General features: G+C 42.2%; 1 pseudogene; it reads right to left on the bottom strand.

The window, feature by feature from the left end:
- LOC104984080 overlaps positions 1 to 624 on the bottom strand; it is a 10,559-nt pseudogene extending 9,935 nt beyond the window's left edge.
- Between the last annotated feature and the right edge of the window lie 16,413 nt (positions 625 to 17,037).

The following is a 17,037-nucleotide window of genomic DNA, read 5'->3' on the forward strand; positions in this document are numbered from 1 at the left end:
TCAGCACTCTGGCCACAGCTCAATTTGGCTGCAAAGTGTGGCTTCTCTGCATCTCCATGACTCCCCCTCTAGTCCAGGACTTCAGCATCCAACCTGGTTCTACTCTCTCTGCTCCACTGCACATCTGAGCTGATGAAACTGCTGCTCCTGAGTGACTTACCTGCATTCGGCCCTCTGGTGGCCACAGAGAGGAACAGCAGGAAGTAAAACCTGACTCCTGTCCCCTAAGTAGAAAGGACATGCACACCGTCATTGGCTGGTTCATCCTTTCTCTCCCTTCCATCCTTTCTCTTTGAACTCTCTGAGTAAGGAAAACTCAAACGGAAAGTGATGGGATTATGGCGGTCTGGACCTCCTGGAACAGACCCCACCCCATTCAACCCTACAAATCCTTAAGGGGCCACAGTGTCCTTTCTCTGAAACTCCCCATCCTTAAGGCCAAGACCAGACCTGAGCTGGCATTGTGGCTCCCCACACACTGGGCTCCTGTCTCAGACTCAGCACAGGGAGCTAGCTCTCTGCTTCCTTCCTCACAGATGCCAGGAGCTGAGAGCGCCCAACCAGGAGGAGTCTCAGAGCTACTGCCTCTGCAGGGAGGTCTGAGGTACTTAAAGCGCTGAGCATACGGGCCCCACCCATCCCAGCCTACTTTGGGCTGCAGGCCCCACCCTCGAGCATTCTTCCTTTGAAGCTTCCTGAACCTCAGGCCCTGGAGAAGGCGATGGCACCCCACTCCAGTACTCTTGCCTGGAAAACTCATGGACAGAGGAGCCTGGTGGGCTGCAGTCCATGTGGTCGCTAGGAGTCAGACACGACTGAGCGACTTCACTATCACTCTTCACTTTCATGCATTGGAGAAGGAAATGGCAACCCACTCCAGTGTTCTTGCCTGGAGAATCCCAGGGACGGGGGAGCCTGGTGGGCTGCCGTCTATGAGGTCGCACAGAGTCGGACATGACTGAAGCGACTTAGCAGCAGCAGAACCTCAGGCCCAGGCAAGGAGAAGGAATGTGTGGCTGGCTGGAGGGGCAGGAGGCAGCACTCCTGGGCACACAGGTGACACTCACACAGGGCTCCCTTCCATAACAGACTCTGGGGATGGACGGGAACTCACGGTTCTCCCCTGCAACCTGTCCTGCTCCCACCTGAGTCAGATGCTCCAGGGCCTCACACACCTCTGTCAAATCATCATCCTTCCACTCTCTCCTGAAACTTCACCATGAAGCCTGCCCTGACACCCCCACCCCCTGGAGAAGCTGAAGGACGCTCTCCTGTCCTGCTATGGCTTTTTTCCAACCCCTAATTATGTGATGTCACACTGTCATGTCATTCTTGTATTTATTTGGGGTTAAAAATAATTGAAAATTTACAGAATATTGTAAAAATAAAAACAGTTCATAAACACAAATATAGCCTTTACCTAGATCCACCTGCTGTGTGTGTTTCACCCTATTTACTTTATCATGTATACCCCCTCTATATATTCACACACAAACTTACACAAGACTTTTTCTGAGCAAATTGAAGGTAAGTTACATACATGAAGGCTGTTTCCCATAGCTAAGTTTGTATTTTATTAATAGAGATATCTCATATATAACCACAGTGCAATTATCATTAACTCTTTTCAGTGTAGCAGTGTAACTTGCTGGGGTCCACCAGCCTGGGAGTTCCACTCAGCTCAACTGGCATCCATAGTAAACTGAAATTTCTCTGGCTTTCATTCCTCCCATTATTAGGAGATTTCTTGCCCACATTTGAAGCCCATAATCCCCAGGGTACACCTGCTTACAATGTTCTACATCTCCATTGCACACCCATGCCAGCCCAACTCCTCTCAGCACTGTCCACTGCCCACACTCTGGCTGACCACTGACCCTGCGATACCTCATTTCTGCCACCTCTGCTGCTGGGGCTGCTCTGGGGGATCAGTTGCTGGTGCTCAGGACATTACTTCCTGTCCTTCCTGGGCCTCCAGCAGCATATCTCTTTGCTGTCCAAGATACAAGAGCCATCATGCTTGTTCAGTGCAGAGGAAGGCAAATGCCTTACACACATACAAACCACTATCTAATCCAAGGCCTGGAATGTTATTAATAACTTACACTTACCCGTGCACTCTACTACATCACAACCATCTGCATTTGTTTTCAGAGAGGACAGGGTTGGAGGGAGAGATGGAGAGAGGACTGATCTGTCTCCCATACATCTCTGCTGTTTGCTACAGCCATAGGGAAATGACCACTAATACCACTTAATCAGGCGATTTCTCAGGTAGTCATTTGGGTTGTTCACTGTGATTAACTCCCCTCTTTTTGGAGGCCCAGGAAAGACTGCCCCTCTCCTCTGTGAAGTTAAGTGGGCCATGGGACTTGTCCTAGCCAAGAAATGTGAGCAGAAAGGGTCAGTTTCAGGCTGAAGCCTTTACCAGGCAGGGCACAAGTCCACACCATCCTTTTTCCAGCCTCAGGAAATGACCCCATAAAATACGGGGCCCTGGCTTGGTGGTGTGTTTATGTCTGATGAGGAAACTAATCTTCGAGGTTGGAAGGATGGTGGTCTGTACTCTGTTTTAGGGGAAATGCTACATGTGCTGCCTGTGGTGTCTCAGGAGGCGTGAGATATACAGACTGCACCGGGGCGTTGAAGGAAGACCTCAGGGAAACAATGTCAGCGCTGCGTGTCAGCTGTCTTGGTTCTGTATCACAGAGGGGAGGGTCTGGGAGAAAAACTGGTCTGTTTTCCATGGAGAAATGAAAGGAATAACAGATTCTGGGTCTTCAGAAGGCAAACAGTGTGGGAAAATTCCATCATAAATCATCTTCAACAAGGGCACACACACATGCACACACATAATAGCTCCCAAACATTTTCCCATCTGCACCTCAGTAAAGAGCAAGGATTTTGCTATTTGGCATCCATGTGCAGGGCTTCCCTGGTGGCTCAGACAGTAAAGAATCTGTCTGCTATGTGGGAGACCTGGGTTCGATCCCTGAGTTGGAAAGATCCCCTGGAGGAGGGTTTGGCAACCCACTCCAGTATTCTTGCCTGGAGACCCCCTTGGACAGAGAAGTCTGTGACATCTACAACTCATGGTGTCACAGAGTCAGACACGACTAAGTGACTAAGCACAGCATATTCCAAGTAAAATAAGCTGACTAGTTACACAGACCCAACCTAACAGCTGAGAAACGTTGCTGTGCGTGATAACAAACTTGTAAAATTTGATTAGTAAAATTTGAGGTAATAAAGCAATGTATTTGGATTGAGTCACCTTCCAGATGCTCATTCTTTGGCCATCAACGCATGGTATCATCCTCTGCTGAATACTGTTTCTAACATGAGACAATTGAGAATATGTGGCCAAAGGCATATGCAGTGACCTCTACCAAAAGGATATGTAACTACTAGATGACACCTTAGAACGTCCAAAAACCTCGGCCAGGGAAGGAAGGGTTGTGTCTGTAACTGACACTCTGAAATAAAGTGTGCCTGATATCCAAAATCCTAATATTTGGGGTAATAACATGTGTACATGTATATAGTAATAACATGTGTTACTGTCTTTTTAAAAACTATGAAATCTGAATTTATGTAACAGTGTATATCTGGAGGATCAGTCTGCATTAAATTTTCAAACTGAATAATTCTACACTCCTTTAAAAAAATGTCACCATATCTATTCTCACTTAAAAGCCCATCCTGATTTTATCCCAGTAAGTACATTAGCATTTCAAGCTTACAGAATATCACAGTGTACTGGGATACTGAAAGCTTGTTTTGTAAAGAAAGCTGAGAGCCAAAGAATTGACGCTTTTGAATTGTGGTGCTAGAAAAGACTTCTGAGAGTCCCTAGGACAGCACGGAGATCACCACTCAATCCTGAAGGAAATCAACCCTGAATGCTCATTGGAAGGGCTGATGCTGAAGGTGCAGGTCCAGTACCTTGGCCACTTGATGGGAACAGTGGACTCATTGGAAAAGACCCTGACACTGGGAAAGATACAGACAGAAGAAGAGAGCAGCAGAGGATGAGATGTTTTAATAGCATCCCCAACCCAATGGACATGAGTTTGAGCAAATTCTGGGAGACAGTGAGGGACCGGGAAGCATGGCTTGCTGTTGTCCACGGGGTTGCAAAGAGTCAGACACGACTTAGTGACTGAACAACAGCTACAATGGGGTACTGAAAGCTTGTTTTCTAGTCACAACATCCTGGTGGGAAACCCAGGTTTTAGACCTGCATGTAGTCTATTCTTGCAGTTGCTAAATACTCTTACTCCCAGATGCCTCAGTCTTCTTCTTTTGTAATTAATCTGAATCTATTGAGTAATTCATTTCTTTGACATTCTCAAAATATAAAATATTAGCTTATAGACATGCTGCTGCTGCTGCTAAGTCGCTTCAGCCGTGTCCGACTCTGTGTGACCCCATAGACGGCAGCCCACCAGGCTCCCCCGTCCCTGGGATTCTCCAGGCAAGAATACTGGAGTGGGTTGCCATTTCCTTCTCCAATGCATAAAGTGAAAAGTCAAAGTGAAGTTGCTCAGTCATGTCCAACTCTCAGCGACCCCACAGACTGCAGCCTACCAGGCTGCTCCATCCATGGGATTTTCCAGGCAAAAGAACTGGAGTGGGGTGCCATTGCCTTCTCATTACAGACATGGGAAGCCGTCAACCCTTTCCTGAAAATTGCTATAAGAGAAAAATAAATATTTGATTGCAATGTTATCAATTATATAATAAAGGCTTGCTTCAAAATTATGAAAATATATTGGAGGAAGTGGTAAATTCTGTCACAGGGAAAGGGAGGTAAATCTTTTTTCTCAAATAAATCATTGACCTCAGTGTATGAACAATATCAAATATTTAGATTATAAGGGGAATTTAAACTGAATCAAAAATTCATAAAATGTCAATTAAGATTGTGGCAGGTAATGATACTTCAACTGGTTGACATACAACATACAAAATTCTTTTCCCTAGAACTAGATATATTGAAGCTAAAGAGGTATATTTATTCTGTGGTTATGGCCTTTCTATTTTGTTAGTGTTAAAATTCTTTCCACTTTGCTGTACACCTAAACTAACACAACAGTGTAGATCAACTACACTCCAATATAATTTTTTAATGTCTTTCATGTAAAATGATATGGATCATAGATGTTCAGTTTTAGCTTAGTTCAGTTTAGTCTTAGTCTTTAACTGACAAATTCAGTAACTTTATATTGTTTCCCATGAAGTCAATGAATTTTATGTAAGTGGTAAGTTTATGATGTTGTGCTGAGCCTAATCTAGCCCTGAGAAAACCAAAGTCTTCATCTCTATTGAGCGAGTATTTGGGCAGGAGCACAACTAAGCTGTCCTCCTAAAAGACACAGAAGCAACCCTAGGGAATTTACAAAACAAGCCAAAGTTCTCAATGTGGCAGGGAACACTTCATTCCAAGAAGCTCATGGAAGGAGAGAAAGACAGGGGAAAGCTCCTTCACTCCTTAGAAGGAGAATTCAGGGGCTGTTACAGTTTTGCAAAAAGTCTCCCACCCCTTTCCCTTTGGGGTTACATGCTTATTATACAACTATCTCTTCTTTCAGTGATGTCCATCTTTGCTTTATATATTTTGAAGGTCTGTTGTGGGTTGCATAAATGTTTATAATTGCTGTGTCTTCTTGCCATATTGAACCATTGTTAATATATAATTTATTTTGCCTCTTACAAATTTTTAAGTCTAATTTATCTGATAATACTATACCATCCCTGCTCTCTTTTTATTGTCATGTTCATTGTTGTTCTTCAGTCACTCAGTCCTGTCCAACTCTTTAAGACCGCATGGACTGCAGCAGGCAGGCTTCCCTGTCCTTCATCATTTCCCAGAGATTGCTCAGACTCACGTCCATTGAGTCAGTGATGACATGCAAACATCTTGCCCTCTGTCGTTCCCTTCTCCTCCTGCCTTCAATCTTTCCCAGCATCGGGGTCTTTTCCAATGATTCAGTTCTTCACATCAAGTGGCCAAAGTATAGGAACTTCAGCTTCAGCATCAGTCCTTTCAATGAATATTCAGGATTGATTTCCTTTAGGATGGACTGGTTTGATCCCCTTGCAATCCAAGGGACTCCCAAGAGTCTTCTCCAACACTACAGTCAAAAGCATCAATTCTTAAGTACTCAGCTTTCTTTGTGGTCCAACTCTCACATGACTACTGGAAAAACCATAGCCTTGACTAGATGGACCTTTGTCTGCAAAGTAATGTCTCTGCTTTTTAATAGGCTGTCTACGTTGGTTATAGCCTTTTTGCTAAGGTGCAAGCCTCTTTTAATTTCATGGCTGCAGTCACCATCTGCAGTGATTTTGGAGCCCAAGAAAATAAAGTCTGTCATGGTTTCCTTTGTTTCCCCATCTATTTGCCAAAAAGTGATGGAATGGATGCCATGATCTTTGTTTTTAGAATGTTGAGCTTAAAGCCAGCTTTTTCACTCTCCTCTTTTACTTTCATCAAGAGGCTCTTTAGTTTCTCTTTGCTTTCTGCCATAAGAGTGATGTCATCTGCATATCTGAGGTTATTGATATTTCTTCCAGCAGTCTTGACACCAGCTTGCACTTCATCCAGCCCGGCATTTCGCATGATGTACTCTGCATATAAGTTAAATAAGCAGGGTAACAATATACAGCTGTGATGTACACCTTTCCCGATTTTGAACAAGTCCATTGTTCCAAGTCTGGTTCTAACAGTTGCATCCTAACCTGCAAACAGATTTCTCAGGAGGCAGGTAAGGTGGGCTGGTATTCCCATCGCTTTAAGAATTTTCAAAGTTTGTTTCATCCACACAGCAAAGGCTTTAGCACAGTCAATAAAGCAGAAGTACATGTTTTTCTGTACTTCTCTTGCTTTTTCTATGATGCAACAGATGTTAGCTATTTAATCTCTGGTTCCTAAGTTGAACTTAATTGATATTTATAGAGCCACAAGGTGAGCCTTGGTAAATTTAAGAGAATCAAAATTATCTCAAGTATCTTTTCTGATGACAGCACTATGAGATTAGAAATAAACCACAAGAAAAAAAATCTGAGAAATACAAACTTGTGGTGGCTAAACAACATGCTACTAAACAACCACTGGATCACTGAAGGAATAAAAATATGCCTAGAGACAAATTAAAACAAAAACTAAATGGTCCAAAACTTACAGGATGCAGGAAAAGCAGTTCGAAGAAGGAAGTTTATAGCAATACAATCTTACCTCAAGAAAAATTTGAAATAAACAACTTAACCTCACACCTAAAACAACTAGAGCAAGAAGAACAAACAAAACCTAAAATTAGTAGAAGGAAGGAAATCATAAATATCAGAGTAGAAATAAATGAAATAGAGACCAAAAAAAACAATTGCAAAGATCAATGAAACTAAAAGCTGGTTCTCTGAAAAGATAAACCAGACTGATAAACCTTTAGCCAGACTCATCAACAAAAAAAGGGAGAGGACTCAGATCAGTTAAATTAGAAATGAAAACGGTTAAGTTACAACTGACTCCATAGAAATACCAAGAATAACAGATTACTGTGAACAACTGTATGCCAATAAAATGGACAACCTGGAAGAAATGGACAAGTTCTTAAAAGGGTACAGTCCCCCAAGACTGAACCAGTAAGAAACAGAAAACATATGAACAGAGCAAGCACTGAAATTGAAACCATGATTGAAAACTTCCCAACAAACAAAAGTCTACAACCTGACGGCTTCACGGGTGAATTTTATCAAACATTTAGGGAAGAGTTATCAAACCTTTATCCTCCTGAAAGTGATCCAAAAAGTTGCAGAGAAAAGAAAATTTCCCAATTCATTTCATGACTCCACCATCACCCTGATACCAAAACCAGACAAAGATACAACAAATAAAGAAAATTACAGGCTAATATCACTGATGAAGATAGATGTAAAAATCCTCAACAAAATACTAGCAATCTGTATCCAACAATACATTAAAAAGATCATACACCATGCTCAAGTGGGATTCATCCCAGGGATGCAGGGAACTTTCAACAACCACAAATCAGTCAATGTGATACGCCATATCAACAATTTGAATAATACCACATGATCATCTCAATAGATGCAGAAAAGGCTGTCGACAAAACTCAGCACCCATCTATGATTAAAAAATAAACTGTCCAGAAAGTGGGCCTAGAGGGTACATAGCTCAACATAATAAAGGCCATATATGACAAATCTACAGCTAGCATCATCACTTCAGTTCAGTTGCTCAGTCGTACCCAACTCTTTGCAACCCCATGGACTGCAGCATGCCAGGCCTCCCTGTCCATCACCAACTCCCAGAGTTTACTCAAACTCATGTCCATCAAGTCAATGATGCCATCCAACCATCTCATCCTCTGTCGTTCCCTTCTCCTCCAACCATCAATCTTTCCCAGCATCAGAGTCTTTTCCAAGGAGTCAGTTTCCATCACGTGGCCAAAGGATTGGAGCTTCAGCTTCAGCATCAGTCCTTCCAATGAACATTCAGAGTTGATTTCCTTCAGGAAAGAACAGAATGATCTCTGATCGTTTCCAAGGCAAGCCATTCAATATCACAGTAATCCAAGTCTATGCCCCAACCAGTAACGCTGAAGAAGCTCAAGTTGAACGGTTCTATGAAGACCTACAAGATTTTTTAGAACTAACACCCAAAAAAGATGTCCTTTTCATTATAGGGGACTGGAATGTAAAAGTAGGAAGTCAAGAAACACCTGCGGCAACAGGCAAATTTGGCCTTGGACTATAGGATGAAGCAGGACAAAGGCTAACAGAGTTTTGCCAAGAGAACACACTGGTCATAGCAAACACCCTCTTCCAACAACACAAGAGAAGACTCTACACATAGACATCACCAGATGGTCAACACCGAAATCAGATTGATTATATTCTTTGCAGATAAAAATGGAGATGCTCTATACAGTCAACAAAAACAAGATGAGGAGCTGACTGTGGCTCAGATCATGAATTCCTTATTACCAACTTCAGACTTAAATTGAAGAAAGTAAGGAAAACCACTAGACCATTCAGGTATGACCTAAATCAAATCCCTTATGATTATACAGTGGAAGTGAGAAGTAGATTTAAGGGATTAGATCTGATAGATAGAGTGCCTGATGAATTATGGACTGAGGTTCATGACATTGTACAGGAGACAGAGATCAAGACCACCCCCATGGAAAAGAAATGCAAAAAAGCAAAATGGCTGTCTGGGGAGGCCTTACAAATAGCTGTGAAAAGAAGAGAAGCGAAAAGCAAAGGAGAAAAGGAAAGATATAAGCATCTGAATGCAGAGTTCCAAAGAATAGCAAGAAGAGATAAGAAAGCCTTCTTCAGCTATCAGTGCAAAGAAATAGAGGGAAAAAACAGAATGGGAAAGACTAGAGATCTCTTCAAGAAAATTAGAGATACCAAGGGAACACTTCATGCAAAGATGGACTCGAAAAAGGACAGAAATGATATGCACCTAACAGAAGCAGAGGATATTAAGAAGAGGTGGCAAGAATACACAGAAGAACTGTACAAAAAAAGATCTTCACGACCCAGATAATCACAATGGTGTGATCACTCACCTAGAGCCAGACATCCTGGAATGTGAAGTCAAGTGGGCCTTAGAAAGCATCACTACAAACGAAGCTAGTGGAGGTGATGGAATTCCAACTGAGCTATTTCAAATCCTGAAAGATGATGCTGTGAAAGTGTTGCACGCAATATGCCAGCAAATTTGGAAAACTCAGCAGTGGCCACAGGACTGGAAAAGGTCAGTTTTCATTCCAATCCCAAAGAAAGGCAATGCCAAAGAATGCTCAAACTACCACACAATTGTACTCATCTCACACGCTAGTAAAGTAATGCTCAAAATTCTCCAAGCCAGGCTTCAGCAATACGTGAACCATGAACTTCCGGATGTTCAAGCTGGTTTTAGAAAAGGCAGAGGAACCAGAGATCAAATTGCCAACATCCACTGGATCATGGAAAAAGCAAGAGAATTCCAGAAAAGCATCTATTTCTGCTTTATTGACTATGCCAAAGCCTTTGACTGTGTGGGTCACAATAAACTGTGGAAAATTCTGAAAGAGATGGGAATACCAGGCCACCTGACCTGCCTCTTAAGAAATTTGTATGCAGGTCAGGAAGCAACACTTAGAACTGGACATGGAACAACACACTGGTTCCAAATAGGAAAAAGAGTACTTCAAGGCTCTATGTTGTCACCCTGTTTATTTAACTTCTATGCAGAGTACATCATGAGAAACGCTGGGCTGGAAGAAGCACAAGGTGGAATCAAGATTGCCAGGAGAAATATCAATAACCTCAGATATGCAGATGACACCACCCTTATGGCAGAAAGTGAAGAGGAACTAAAAAGCCTCTAGATGAAAGTGAAAGTGGAGAGTGAAAAAGTTGGCTTAACAAAAGTTGCTCAACATTCAGAAAATGAAGATCATGGCATCTGGTCTCATCACTTCATGGGAAGTAGATGGGGAAACAGTGGAAACAGCATCAGACTTTATTTTGGGGGGCTCCAAAATCACTGCAGATGGTGACTGCAGCCATGAAATTAAAAGACGCTTACTCCTTGGAAGACAACTTATGAACAACCTAGATAGCATATTCAAAAGCAGAGACATTATTTTGCCAACTAAGGTCCATGTAGTCAAGGCTATGGTTTTTCCTGTGGTCATGTATGAATGTGAGAGTTGGACTGTGAAGAAGGCTGAGCACCGAAGAATTGATGCTTTTGAACTGTGGTGTTGGAGAACTCTTGAGAGTTGCTTGGACTACAAGGAGTTCCAACCAGTCCATTCTGAAGGAGACCAGCCCTGAGATTTCTTTGGAAGGATTGATGCTAAAGCTAAAACTCCAGTACTTTGGCCACCTCATGCGAAGAATTGACTCACTGGAAAAGACTCTGATGCTGGGAGGGATTGGGGGCAGGAGGAGAAGGGGACGACAGAGGATGAGATGGCTGGATGGCATCACTGACTCGATGGACGTGAGTCTGAGTGAACTCTGGGAGTTGGTGATGGACAGGGAGGCCTGGCGTGCTGCGATTCATGGGGTCACAAAGAGTCAGACACGACTGAGCGACTGAATTGAACTGAACTGAATTATGTGATGTCACACTGTCATGTCATTCTTTTATTTATTTGGGGTTATAAGTAATTGAAAATTTACAGAATATTGTAAAAGTAAAAACAGTTCATAAACACAAATATAGCCTTTACCTAGATCCACCTACTGTTTGTGTTTCACCCTATTTCCTTTATCATGTATACCCTCTCTATATATTCACACACAAACTTACACAACACTTTTTCTGGGCAAATTGAGGGTAAGTTACATACATAAGCCACTATCCTGTGGTGGCTCAGACGGTAAAGCGTCTGCCTGCAGTGCAGGAGACCCAGGTTCGATCCCAGAGTTGGGAAGATCCCCTGGAGAAGGAAATGGCAACCCACTCCAGGACTCTTGCCTGGAAATTCCATGGACTGAAGAGCCTAGCAGGCTACAATCCATGGGGTCGCAAAGAATCGCACACGACTGAGCTACTTCACTTTACATACATGAAGGCTCTTTCCCATAGCTAAGTTTGTATTTTATTAATAGAGATATCTCATATATAACCACAGTGCAATTATCATTAACTCTTTTCAGTGTAACAGTGTAACTTTCTAGGGTCCACCAGCCTGGGAGTTCCACTCAGCTCAACTAGCATCCATAGTAAACTGAAATTTCTCTGGCTTTCATTCCTCCCATTATTAGGAGATTTCTTGTCCACATTTGAAGCCCATAATCCCCAGGGTACACCTGCTTACAATGTTCTACATCTGCATTCCACATCCATGCCAGCCCAACTCCTCTCAGCACTGTCCACTGCCCACACTCTGGCTGACCACTGACCCTGTGATACCTCATTTCCGCCACCTCTGCTGCTGGGGCTGCTCTGGGGGATCAGTTGCTGGCGCTCAGGATATTATTTCCTGTCCTTCCTGGGCCTCCAGCAGCATATCTTTTTGCTGTCCAAGATACAGGAGCCATCATGCTTGTTCAGTGCAGAGGAAGGCAAATGCCTTACACACATACAAACCACTATCTAATCCAAGGCCTGGAATGTTATTAATAACTTACACTTACCCGTGCACTCTACTACATCACAACCATCTGCATTTATTTTCAGAGAGGACAGGGTTGGAGAGAGAGATAGAGAGAGGACTGATCTGTCTCCCATACATCTCTGCTGTTTGCTACAGCCATAGGGAAATGACCACTAATACCACTTAATCAGGCAATTTCTCAGGTAGTCATTTGTGTTGTTCACTGTGATTAATTCTCTTCTTTCTGGAGGCACAAGAAAGACTATGCCACTTCTCTGTGAAGTTAAGTGAGCCATGGGACTTGTCCTAGCCAAATAACGTAAGCACAAAGGGTCACTTTCACGCTGTAGCCTTTACCAGGCAGGGCACACGTCCACATCATCCTTTTTCCAGCCTCAGGAAATAACGCAAATACGGGGCCCTGGCTTGGTGGTATGTTTATGTCTGATGAGGCAACTAATCTTTGAGTTGGGAAGGATGGTGTTCTGTGCTCTGTTTTAGGGGAAATGCTACATGTGCTGCCTGTGGTGTCTCAGGAGGCGTGAGATGTACAGACTGCACCGGGGCGTTGAAGGAAGACCTCAGGGAAACAATGTCAGCGCTGCGTGTCAGCTGCCTTGGTTCTGTATCACAGAGGGGAGGGTCTGGGAGAAAAGGTGGTCGTTTTGCAAGCAGGAGTGAAAGGAATAACTAATTCTGGGTCTTCAACAGGCAAATGGTATGGGAAAATTTCCTTGATAAATCATCTTCTATCAGGACACACACACACAGAAGCCCTATATGTGTGTCCGACCAGTCGAGTCCGACCCTTTGTGACTCATAGACTATAGCCTGGGGGGCTCCTCTGTCCATGGAATTTTCCAGGTAAGAATACTGGAGTTGGTTGCCATTTCCTCCCCCAGATAGATGGATACAGATACATACCACTCCCCAAATCTTTGTCTCTGTCCGCTTTAGTCAAGAACAAGTATATACTATTTAGTATCTCATGCACAATATAGTAAGTAGTGGCAAAAACACAACCTAGCAACTGAGGGAGCTGAGAAATAGTATTCCTGCACTACATATCAAACTTCTAAAATTTTACTAGTAAAATTTGGGAGAATAAAGCAATACCTTTTTAATTGCGTTTAGACTATGTTTCTGAATTACTGTTCTCTCAAGTTCCAAAATACCAATATTTGGGGTATAATAACATATCTTAGTGTTTTTCAAGAATATGAAATCTGATTTTTTACATCTTAATTTATATATCCAAAGGAACAATTTGCATTAAAATTTCAAATGAAAACTACACTCCTTTAAAAAATTGTCACCATACCCATTGCTCACTTAAAACCCCATCTTGGTTTTACCCTACACTAGCATTTCAGTCTTACGGAATATAACAGTGTGCTGGGGTACTGAAAGCTTGTTTTCTACTAACTACATCCTGGTGGCAGACCCAGGTTTTAGGCCTAGTTATGGTCTATCCTTACAACTCTTTTAATTCTTACTCCTATACGTCTGAGAACTCTTTTTTTATGTTAGTTCACCCGGACTTGTTTAGTAATTCATTTCCTTCATGTCCTCAAAACAGAAAATGTTAGCTTAGCAAACAAGGGAAACAACCAACTTTTTCTTAAGAATTGCATACAAGATAAATAAATATTTGAAATGCAATGAAATCAAGTACATAATAAAAGCTTATCATGAAATTATATACAAGGAAGTAGTTGAGTTTGTCACTGGAAAAGGGAGATAAAAATTTGTTCTTGAAGAGCTCGCTGTCTCCAGAGTTTGAATAATGTCACACTTTTTGATCATGAGAGGCGTTTGTACTAAACCAAAGATTCACAAATCACCATCTGAAGATTGGGGCAGGTCATGACAGTGTTAGGCATACAACATAAAAAATATAAGAACAAAAATATAGGTTTTCTATGTAACTAGATATATTCAAGCTAAAAAATTACATTTACTCTGTGACTGTGGCCTTGCTATTTTGGTGTTGTTGAAATACCTTTCATGTAAAATAATACTGATAACATATGTTCTATTTTTGCTTTTTAATTTTTAATGGGAAATTTTTTTAAAATTTTGTAACAACTTTTTCTTGTTTCCCATAGAAGTAAATAAACTTTATGACAAGTCCTAAGTTATGATTCTGTGTTGAGCCTGGTCTAGTCTTGAGAAACCTGTCTTCATCTCCATGGGGCAAAATATGTGATCAGAGGCACGGCTGGGTTTTCCTCCTAAAAGACCCAGCAGCAATCCCCAGGGACTTTATAAAACAAGGAAAGGATCCCAGCTTAACAGGGAATAGGGAGAGATAAGGGAAAGTTCCTTTGCTCTTTGGAAGGAGAATTCAGGGGCTGTTTTGGTTGTTATTAATTTTCCCACCTCTTTCCCTTTGGGGCTGCATGCCTATTGTAGAACTATCTCTCAGTTATGTCCATCTTTGCTTTATATATTATAATGGTATGTTACTAGTTGCATAAATGTTTATCATTCCTGTATCACTTTGCTGTACTGAACCTTATAAATGTATAATGTCCTTTGTCTCTTGCTACTTTTTTTAAATCTATTTTGTCTGATATTAGTATTAATATTTGCACGGAATATCTTTTTCCTGCCTTTCACTTTTCTTCACTTTCAATCTATTTGCATCTTCAGATCTAAAATGAGTCTCTCGGAGATATCATAGAGTTGGATCATGACTTTTTTTTAACGTTCGGCTGTGCTGGGTCTTTGCTGCTGCATACAGGCTTTCTCTAGCTGCGGCGAGCAAGGGCTACTTTCTACGTGTCGGGTACGGGCTTCTCACTGTGGTGGCTTCTCTTGTGGAGCGCAGGCACTAGGTGTGTGGGCTTCAGCGGGTGTGGCACACTGGCTTAGTTGCTCCATGGAATGTGGTATCTTCCTGTACCAGGGATCGAATCTATGTCCCCTGCATCGGCAGGCAGATTCTTAACCACTAGACCACCAGGGAAGTCCTGATCATGGTTTTTTAATTCATTCTGCCATCTCTGTCATTTTACTCGAAAATTTAATTCATTAATATTTAAAGTAATTGCTGACAAGAGGGGATTTACTTCTTTCATTGTTTTCTGTTTTCTATATACCTTACAGGTTTTCATTTCTCCATTGTTGTACAGCAGAAACCAACACAACATTGTAAAGCAAATCTCCTCCAACTAAAAAGAAAAAAAAGTTTTCCTTTCTCATCACCTGCATTACTGTCTTCTTCTTGTGTTCAGTTGGTAATTTTTTTGTAGGGAAACATTTAAATTCTTTTCTCATTTTCTTTTGTGTATATTCTATACTATTTAATTTGTGCTCAACATGAAGATCACATGTAACCTGCTAAAGTTATAATGCCATATTTGATTTTTAACAGCTTAACTTCAGTATTATACAACTCTTTCTTTATAGCTCTGCCCCCACCCCTTTCTGTTGCTGATGTCACAAAATTACATCTTTATACATGGTGTGTCCTAAAACTTAAACTAATAATGTTTTTAATGCATTAATCTCTTAGATTGTGTAGAAAAAGTGTACTCATAGTGTTTGGATAATTTACTTACAGGTATGTCTCTCCCTGCCATTCCCTTGACTTCACCCTCCATCCCACTGTACTCTACAACTCAATGAACATATTGTTTTCATCTGTTTCAGAGTTTACCACAATTCACAGTATAGTGGGAGAAGGCAACGGCACCCCACTCCAGTACTCTTGCCTGGAAAATCCCATGGATGGAGGAGCCTGGTGGGCTGCCAGTCCATGGGGTCACTAAGAGCCGGACACGACTGAGCAATTTCACTTTCACTTTTCACTTTCATGCATTGGAGAAGGAAATGGCAACCCACTCCAGTGTTCTTGCCTGGAGAATCCCAGGGACGGGGGAGCCTGGTGGGCTGCCGTCTATGGGGTCGCAGAGAGTCGGACAAGACTGAAGTGACTTAGCAGCAGCATAGTATAGTGATTATTCAGCAAAAGTGTCCCAAAATCTCTTTTTAATAATTGAGTAAAACAGAATTGAAGTAGATTTTTCAAAACTCTTCAGTTCAGTTCAGTTCCGTCGCTCAGTAGTGTCTGACTCTTTGCAACCCCATGAATCACAGCACACCAGGCCTCCCTGTCCATCACCAACTCCCGGAGTTCACTCAGACTCACGTCCATCAAGTCAGTGATGCCATCCAGCCATCTCATCCTCTGTCGTCCCTCTCTCCTCCTGCCCCCAGTCCCTCCCAGCATCAGAGTCTTTTCCAATGAGTCAACTCTTCACATGAGGTGGCCAAAGTACTGGAGTTTCAGCTTTAGCATCATTCCTTCCAAAGAAATCCCAGGGCTGATCTCCTTCAGAATGGACTGGTTGGATCTCCTTGCAGTCCAAGGGACTCTCAAGAGTCTTCTCCAACACCACAGTTCAAAAGCATCAATTCTTCGGCGCTCAGCCTTCTTCACAGTCCAACTCTCACATCCAACATGACCACAGGAAAAACCATAGCCTTGACTAGACGAACCTTTGTTGGCAAAGTAATGTCTTTGCTTTTGAATATGCTATCTAGGTTGGTCATAACTTTCCTTCCAAGAAGTAAGCGTCTTTTAATTTCCTGGCTGCAGTCACCATCTGCAGTGATTTTGGAGCCCAGAAAAATAAAGTCTGACACTGTTTCCACTGTTTCCCCATCTATTTCCCATGAAGTGGTGGGACCGGATGCCATGATCTTCGTTTTCTGAATGTTGAGCTTTAAGCCAACTTTTTCAATCTCCACTTTCACTTTCATCAAGAGGCTTTTTAGTTCCTCTTCACTTTCTGCCATAAGGATGGTGTCATCTGCATATCTGAGGTTATTGAGATTTCTCCTGGCAGTCTTGATTCCACCTTGTGCTTCTTCCAGCCCAGGGTTTCTCATGATGTACTCC

Source organism: Bison bison, unplaced genomic scaffold, assembly GCF_000754665.1.
Source record: "Bison bison bison isolate TAMUID 2011002044 unplaced genomic scaffold, Bison_UMD1.0 scf7180017863823, whole genome shotgun sequence".
Lineage (NCBI taxonomy): Eukaryota > Metazoa > Chordata > Mammalia > Artiodactyla > Bovidae > Bison > Bison bison.